At 42.1% G+C, this 8,833-nt stretch overlaps 1 long non-coding RNA gene across 1 annotated transcript; it reads left to right on the top strand.

Moving 5' to 3' along the window:
* The first annotated feature begins 2,862 nt into the window (after positions 1-2,862).
* LOC133631096 (uncharacterized) lies at positions 2,863-5,242 on the top strand. The gene is made up of 3 exons (XR_009821397.1): positions 2,863-3,334; positions 3,423-3,595; positions 4,576-5,242. It is a non-coding gene; the product is annotated as an uncharacterized LOC133631096 (long non-coding RNA).
* The last annotated feature ends 3,591 nt before the right edge of the window (positions 5,243-8,833 follow it).

Consider the following 8,833-nt stretch of genomic DNA (forward strand, 5'->3'; position numbering starts at 1 on the left):
TTTTCAGGTCTCCTTATGTCTAGCATTAAAATATTACAGTTAGTACAAAATGGGGCTGCTCAACTTTTGACAAGATCAATAAAGTTTGATCATATTACGCCTATACTGGCTCACCTGCACTGGCTTACTCTGCACTTAAAGGCCTACTGAAAGCCACTACTACCGACCACGCAGTCTGATAGTTTATATATCAATGATGAAATCTTAACTTTGCAACACATGCCAATACGGCCGGGTTAACTTATAAAGTGCAATTTTAAATTTCCCGGGAAATATCCGGCTGAAACGTCTCGGTATGATGACGTATGCGCGTGACGTAGTCAGTTAAACGGAAGTATTGGTACCCCGTAGAATCCTATACAAAAAGCTCTGTTTTCATTTCATAATTCCACAGTATTCTGGACATCTGTGTTGGTGAATCTTTTGCAATTTGTTTAATGAACAATGAAGGCTGCAAAGAAGAAAGTTGTAGGTGGGATCGGTGTATTAGCGGCGGACTACAGCAACACAACCGGAGGACTTTTTTGGAGAGCAGACGCGCTAGCCGGTGACCTCACCTTGACTTCCTACGTCTCCGGGCCGCCAACCGCATCTGTGATCGGGTGAAGTCCTTTGTCGCACCGTCGATCGCTGGAACGCAGGTGAGCACGGGTGTTGATGAGCAGATGAAGGCTGGCTGGCGTAGGTGGAGAGCTAATGTTTTTAGCATAGCTCTGTGATGTCCGGTTGCTAAGTTAGCTTCATTGGCGTCGTTAGCACAGCATTGTTAACCTTCGCCAGCCTGGAAAGCATTAACCGTGTATTTACATGTCCGCGGTTTAATAGTATTGTTGATTTTCTATCCATCCTTCCAGTCAGGGGTTTATTTTTTTTGTTTCTATATGCAGTTAAAGCACGATGCTATCACGTTAGCTCGTAGCTAAAGTGTTTCACCGATGTATTGTCGTGGAGATAAAAGTCACTGTGAATGTCCATTTCGCGTTCTCGACTCTCATTTTCAAGAGGATATAGTATCCAAGGTGGTTTAAAATACAAATCCGTGATCCACAATGGACCCCGACTTAAACAAGTTGAAAAACTTATTCGGGTGTTACCATTTAGTGGTCAATTGTACGGAATATGTACTTCACTGTGCAACCTACTAATAAAAGTCTCAATCAATCAATCAATCAAAAAGGAGAGAGTGTGGAATCCAATGAGCCAGCTTGTACCTAAGTTACGGTCAGAGCGAAAAAAGATATGTCTTGAACTGCACTCTAACGTTCCTCATCCACGAATCTTACATCCTCCCTCAAATTAATGGGGAAATCGTCGCTTTCTCGGTCCGAATCGCTCTCACTTCTGGCCGCCGTCACTGTAAACAATAGGAAACTTTGCGGAAATGTTCAGCTGACTACGTCACGCTCCTTCCGGTAGGGGCAAGGCTTTTTTTTGTCAGATACCAAAAGTTGCGATCTTTATCGTGGTTGTTCTATACTAAATCCTTTCAGCAAAAATATGGCAATATCGCGAAATGATCAAGTATGACACATAGAATAGATCTGCTATCCCCGTTTAAATAAAAAAAATTCATTTCAGTAGGCCTTTAAGATGTGACTTTAAGGTTTTATTACTTACGTATAAAATACTACACGGTTTAGCTCCATCTTATCTTGCTGATTGTATTGTACCATATGTCCTGGACAGAAATCTGCGTTCAAAGAACTCCGGCTTATTAGTGATTCCCAGACCTCAAAAAAAGTCTGCGGGCTTCAGAGCGATTTCTATTCGGGCTCCAGTAGTCAGGAATGCCCTACCGGTAACAGTTAGAGATGCTACCTCAGTAGAAGCGTTTAAGTCCCACCCTAAAACTCATTTGTATACTCTAGCCTTTAAATAAACCCATTTTTAGACCAGTTGATCTGTTGTCTCTCATTTCTGCTCTGTCCCCCTCTCCTGTGTGGAGAGGTTATCAGGTGACCACAGATCAGCCTCCACGGATGAGCGCAAGCTGTTAAAAGTCGGGACCCAGGATGAACCACTCATCTTTGCATCAGTTGGTGACGTCTCTGCACTGCTGACTTGCCTTCATTCAAGAGGATTCCCTGCTGGCCTAACAATGGACTGAAATCGGGACCTGGGGTGGACCACTCCGGATGCATCAGTCGGTGACGTCTATGCGCCCTGACGTGTCTACATGCAAGAGGATCCCCTGCAGGCCACACTATGGACTGGACTTTCACATTATTAAACGTATCCACTCAGCATCCATTGCACCGGTCACCCAGGGCGGATCCCCACATCTGCGGTCCCTTCCAAGGTTTTTCGTTGTTCCCATTGGGTTGAGGGTTTTTTTGCCCTGATGTGGGATCTGAGCCTAGAATGTCATTTTGGTTTGTGCAGCCCTTTGAGACATTTGTGATTAAGGGATATATAAGTAAACTTTGATTGATTGATTGATAATGGATTGAAATCCCGTTCCACAATTGAATTGAGTAAATCCAATGAGGAATTATTTTGAGTGTGGAAAATGTTTTATGAACTAAAATGGCTTCGCTGATGCATCGCACAGTTACGTATCACCACATATACTTTTTGTGTCCTGGGCATGACGTTAAAGTGCATCCAGCAGTGGAGGCTCCTCTATGGGGTCTTGGGGCACTAGGAGGTTAACCCCTTTACTACTGTTACCCCAGGTGGCCCTTGGCAAAGGCCTAGTACCTGACTGCCCCCTAGCCAGGGATACGGTGAAGACCTCAAAGGCGGAGCAGGCGGAAGACGGTAGATTTAAGAACTACCACAACGGCTGCGATGGCGGAAGAAGGCTGCAGCAGAAAAGGGTCCCCAGTCGTCTTGGACTCTATGTAGGGTTGGGTATCGAGTATCGAGTATCGATTGGAACCGGGACTAACTTTCCGATTCTCCCGGAATCGTTCAAAAGTTTAAATTTCGATTCCTAGTTTCGATACCCGGTCCGCCGACCGGAAAAAAAGAATAAGTCCGCCGACCGGAAGAAGAAGCCGCTGAACACCAACGAAGAAGCGCCCACCGCCGGAAGTGTTAGCATAGCCGAGCCTATGTAGCCGAGCAAGTCAGTCAAGCATGGATAGCGGGCGTCGGCGGTCGAAAGTGTGGCTTTATTTTACTAAAAAAAATGAAATATCGGCGAAATGTAACACGTGCGACAGGACTGTTTCGTGCTTAGGAGGGTACACGTCGAACATGATGAAGCACCTCCGAGTTCATGGAGTACAAATAAATGCGTGTCCCGTCTTCGACGCGCTGCGCCGACCGTCCTCCTCTGGCTCCGACGCCCAGCCTGGCACCTCGGTGACTGCACTGCAGTCCGAATCCGGTAAGTAAAACAATAAATATGCAATAAATAATGTGTTTTGCGCCAACGTTGAGGCAGCCAACAAATTAGCCCGCATATTTTTTCATAGACAATTTACAACCTGCTAGCCAGGCTCCGCGATGTGCTCAGCGTACTCCGTTCACCGTAGCGGCAATGGGGGAAGATGTCGGTGCCACAGACGGAAGAGTGTCACAGAAAGGTCACTGCACACATAGTCAAAAGACTGCATCCCTTTCCAGAGGTGGAATCTCCAACATTTAGGTTAGTTAAGCCAGTGTTTTTCAACCACTGTGCCGCGGCACACTAGTGTGCCGTGAGATACCGTCTGGTGTGCCGTGGGAGATTATCTAATTTCACCTATTTGGGTTAAAAATATTTTTTACAAAGCAGTAATTATAATCCGCTAATAATGTATTGTTGTTGAGTGTCTGCTGTCTGGAGATCGGCAGACTTACCACGTTATACTCTTCCATATCAGTAGGTGGCAGCAGGTAGCTAATTGCTTTGTAGATGTCGGAAACAGCGGGAGGCAGTGTGCAGGTAAAAAGGTGCCTAATGTTTCAACCAAAAATAAACAAAAGGTGAGTGTCCCTAAGAAAAGGCATTGAAGCTTAGGGAAGGCTATGCAGAACTAAACTAAAACTGAACTGGCTACAAAGTAAACAAAACAGAATGCTGGACGACAGCAAAGACTTACTGTGGAGCCTGTAATTACATGACAATCGACAATGTCCCCACAAAGAAGGATAAAAACAACTGAAATATTCTTGATTGCTAAAACAAAGCAAGTGTGGGGAATAGCGGTCAATGAAGACATGAAAATGATACAGGAAAATACCAAATAAAGAGAAAAAGCCACCAAAATAGGAGCGCAAGACAAGAAGTAAAACACTACACACAGGAAAACAGCAAAAAACTCCAAATAAGTCAGGGTGTGATGTGACAGGTGGTGACAGTACACCTACTTTGAGAGAAGAGCTATATTGATGCATGCTTGGTTATGCTTTAAAGTCATATCCAACAATTGTGACAACGACTTTTTATTGTCAATATCGACTGCTGAGTTTCATTTTTTAATGATTTCTGCTGGTGGTGTGCCTCCGCATTTTTTCAAAGAAAAACATGTGCCTTGGCTCAAAAAAGGTTGGAAAACACTGAGTTAAGCAATAACGTTAGAGCTAAGCTAATTGATACTGGGCTAAACAGTAACAGCAACATTACATGTTTGTTTATGTTTGCAGGGATATGGTGAAAACTCTCAACCCAAAATACATACCACCTTCCAGGGACTACCTGTCAAACACATTGATCCCGGCATGGTACAAGAAGAATCGGAATCGAGAATCGTCAGGAATCGGAATCGAAACAAAGAATCGGAATCGTACAAATTCAAACGATACCCAACCCTAACTCCATGCCTCTGGACCCTGACCCGATTCTGTCAAGGATCGTGTGGTGACTGTCTGTGCACCAGCCTCCCCACGTAAAACAAAGTCACGCACAGGCATCCTCCATAAAGGGATACACCCCTACGAGGAGGATCGTCATACTCGTTCGAGTAACCGCCGATGATGATGATGATACGTTTTATCGCCTGTCATTTACAAAACATGATAACTTTGGGGAGCTTTAGATTGCTCAAGTAATGAGAAGTTTGACGGGGCCTGCAGGAGAAAATGCAGAATTTGCTGAATTATTTGCCTTTAGATTGACATTATTTTTTAATTGTGTCTGGTTTGAGAAAACAAGTAGGAAGTTTTTCATAGTCTGATGGTGAACAAATGGAGAATGTGGATGTACGAACCCCGTTTTCATATGAGTTGGGAAATTGTGTTAGATGTAAATATAAACGGAATACAATGATTTGCAAATCATTTTCAACCCATATTCAGTTAAATATGCTACAAAGACAACATATTTGATGTTCAAACTGATAAACATTTTATTTCAGCAAAACAATGCCAAGCCACATTCAGCACGTGTTACAACAGCGTGGCTTCGTAAAAAAAGAGTGCGGGTACTTTCCTGGCCCGCCTGCAGTCCAGACCTGTCTCCCATCGAAAATGTGTGGCGCATTATGAAGCGTAAAATACGACAGCGGAGACCCCCGGACTGTTGAACGACTGAAGCTCTACATAAAACAAGAATGGGAAAGAATTCCACTTTCAAAGCTTCATTAATTAGTTTCCTCAGTTCCCAATCGTTTATTGAGTGTTGTTAAAAGAAAAGGTGATGTAACACAGTGGTGAACATGCCCTTTCCCAACTACTTTGGCACGTGTTGCAGCCATTAGATTCTAAGTTAATTATTTGCAAAAAAAAAAATGTTTGAGTTTGAACATCAAATATGTTGTCTTTGTAGTGCATTCAATTGAATATGGGTTGAAAAGGATTTGCAAATCATTGTATTCCGTTTATATTTACATCTAACACAATTTCCCAACTGATATGGAAACGGGGTTTGTATGTTCCTCCCATCACTGCGACTGGAGTTCTACACTCTACATGTGTGAATGTCATCATATCCAAACATGGAGCTGAAGCCTACTGCAGAAAGGTTTTCAAACATCTGCTCTCAACATAAGACTAGACATGCAAAAGAGTGTACATACTGTACAGTACATGCATATCTTGTTACATTGCTGGATCTGCGACAGTATTGCAGAAACAAACGCTACAGATGGACAAACAATATGGTGCCGCAGAAATTAAAGATAAATAAAAATAGCCACTCTTTGGCTGGTTCCCCTGCCGATATTTCACTCTCTTAATACAACTCAAGTGATGTTATTAATTAATGATAAACAAGGTCAGTGTTTCTTAACCATAGGGCTGTGGCCCATTGCTAGTCCGTGAACAGGGCCACCAAAAAATATGTGTTTTTCAGCCGTGGTCCGTATGGGTCGCAGCGGTACTCAGTTGTAATACACTTTTACACCATTTGTGGCGGTAATGACAATCTCAAACAAACAGAAGAAGTCTGGAGCTCAAATCTTAGGGAAGTCTTTAGGCGCAAAAATGATGACTAAAGTGGTGAAGCTGTATTTTCATTTGCACTTAATTTTTATCGACAGTTTATTTAAGAAACATTATTATTATTAAATAATATTATTCATAATTAATTTAGTTATAGTGTATTTATTTTAGCACTGCATAATTGTATGTAAATGGATTTATTTAAATGTAGTCTTAATGAGTCCCTTCTTTTGCAGTATATTTGATGAGTATTTATTTTTGTAATCAGCCTCACCTAAGCCTTGATAATTATATTTGTGATTATCACATGGTTTTATATCATTTGACAAGATGTATCCTGTTAAACTGTAAGATTAACATCAAGATGAAGATGACTTTTTCAGTGTTAATATTTGAGTGGCCTCTCTATAGTGGAAAAGTTGGGGCCCATGGTCAAAAAGAACCCCTGTTTTAGGTCTTACCGGGTATTAAATCAATCATAAATGATACAGAACTTCTGCAATTTTGTAAAGCAAATTATTTAAAAGCCTAGTGTTGAAATAAATATAAAGAAACATCTACCTTTTCATCTTTGTCTTTAAAGACAGATAAAGTTAAAAAAAAACTTAAAGTACCAATGATTGTCACACACACACTAGGTGTGGTGAAATTATCCTCTGCATTTGACCCATCACCCTTGATCACCCCTTGTGAGGTGAGGGGAGCAGTGGGCAGTAGCGGTGGCCATGCCCGGGAATCATTTGTGGTGATTTAACCCCCAATCCCAACCCTTGCTGCTGAGTGTCAAGCAGGGAGGTAATGGGTCCCATTTTTATAGTCTTTGGTATGACTCGGCCGGGGTTTGAACTCACGACCTACCGATCTCAGGGCGGACACTCTAACCCACAGATCTGTCAACCTGGCTGACTTCTGTTTTGTTCTGTGAACTTGCAGCATTTTTGTCCTGCTGGTGTTTTCGGTAAAATATTTCATATTTGTTTTTGATTTTGTAGGATTTCAATGAGTGCATCATTTTCTCATTACATTTATTGTAGTGTTTTTGAATTTGGATTATGGTTCAAATTCATGTTAGTTAAAAAAAAAAAAAGCACATTGGCTTCACTTATTGCCCCCGAGAGATTGCATCCACTCTACTCAAACATCTTGTTGACTCTCATTGACGTATTTGAATACATGATCCTAAATCACAATTATTGAAATTCAACGATTTGGTGCATTTTCAAACAGCTAAAATTATGTACAAAGCAAACTATAACTTGCAACCCAAGAATGTACAACAATTCTTCAATGTTTATCAATCAATGTTTATTTATATAGCCCTAAATCATTAGTGTCTCAAAGGGCTGCACAAGCCACAACGACATCCTCGGCTCAGATCCCACATCAAGGCAAGGATAAACTCAACCCAATGGGACAATGACAAACCTTGGAGGGGACCGCACATGTGGGGACCCCCCCTCCCTGGGCGACCGGTGCAATGGACGTCGAGTGGATCTAGCATAATATTGTGAGAGTCCAGTCCATAGTGGATCTAACATAATAGTGAGAGTCCAGTCCATAGTGGGGCCAGCAGGAGACCGTCCCGAGCGGAGACAGGTCAGCAGCGCAGAGACGTCCCCAAACGATGCACAGGCGAGCGGTCCACCCCGGGTCCCGAATTTGGACAGCCAGCACTTCATCTGTGGCCACCGAACCTGTGTCCCCCCTCCACGAAGGAGAGGAGGGCAGAGCAGAAAAGAAACGGCAGATCAACTGGTCTAAAAGGGGGTTCTATTTAAAGGCTAGAGTATACAAATTAGTTTTAAGATGGGACTTAAATGCTTCTTCTCAACAAAAGAGGAGAAATATAACAGAGGAAAATCTCATTTAAAACATTTGTATGCTCGTACAACACTTAAAACATTTAGTATATCCAACCATCCATTTTCTACCGGGGTGCTGGAGCATATCTCAGCTGCATTCGGGTGGAAGGCGGGGTACACCCTGGACAAGTCGCCACCTCAACGCAGGGCCAACACAGATAGACAGACAACATTCACACAGTAGGGCCAATTTAGTGTTGCCAATCATCAGTATGTGGAATTAAATTATGGAACGGATTAACTAAAGAAATCAAACAAAGCAGCAATATTTTTTTATTGAGACAAAGATTATTTATGTATTTAATATTTATACGCTTACTATGGTATATTATTTATTTATTATTCATTTGTTTACTGTTCTGCTACAGAGAACAAGGAAATTGGATAAAATTGCTATGGCATGAAAAGGGGTAGGATTAAATAAGCTCTGCTTCTTCCTACTCCTTTTCGGACGTGCTGTAATGAAACAACTGGAATTGTGTGATGCATTACATCAGTCGTCCCAACCACCGGGCCGCGACCCGGTACCGGTCCGTGGATCGATTGATACCGGGCCGCACAAAAAAAATATATATATATTTTTTTTATTTTTATTTTTATTAAATCAACATAAAAAACACAATGTACACTTACAATTAGTGCACCAACCCAAAAAAACTCCC

Source organism: Entelurus aequoreus, linkage group LG16, assembly GCF_033978785.1.
Source record: "Entelurus aequoreus isolate RoL-2023_Sb linkage group LG16, RoL_Eaeq_v1.1, whole genome shotgun sequence".
Taxonomy (NCBI): Eukaryota; Metazoa; Chordata; class Actinopteri; order Syngnathiformes; family Syngnathidae; genus Entelurus; species Entelurus aequoreus.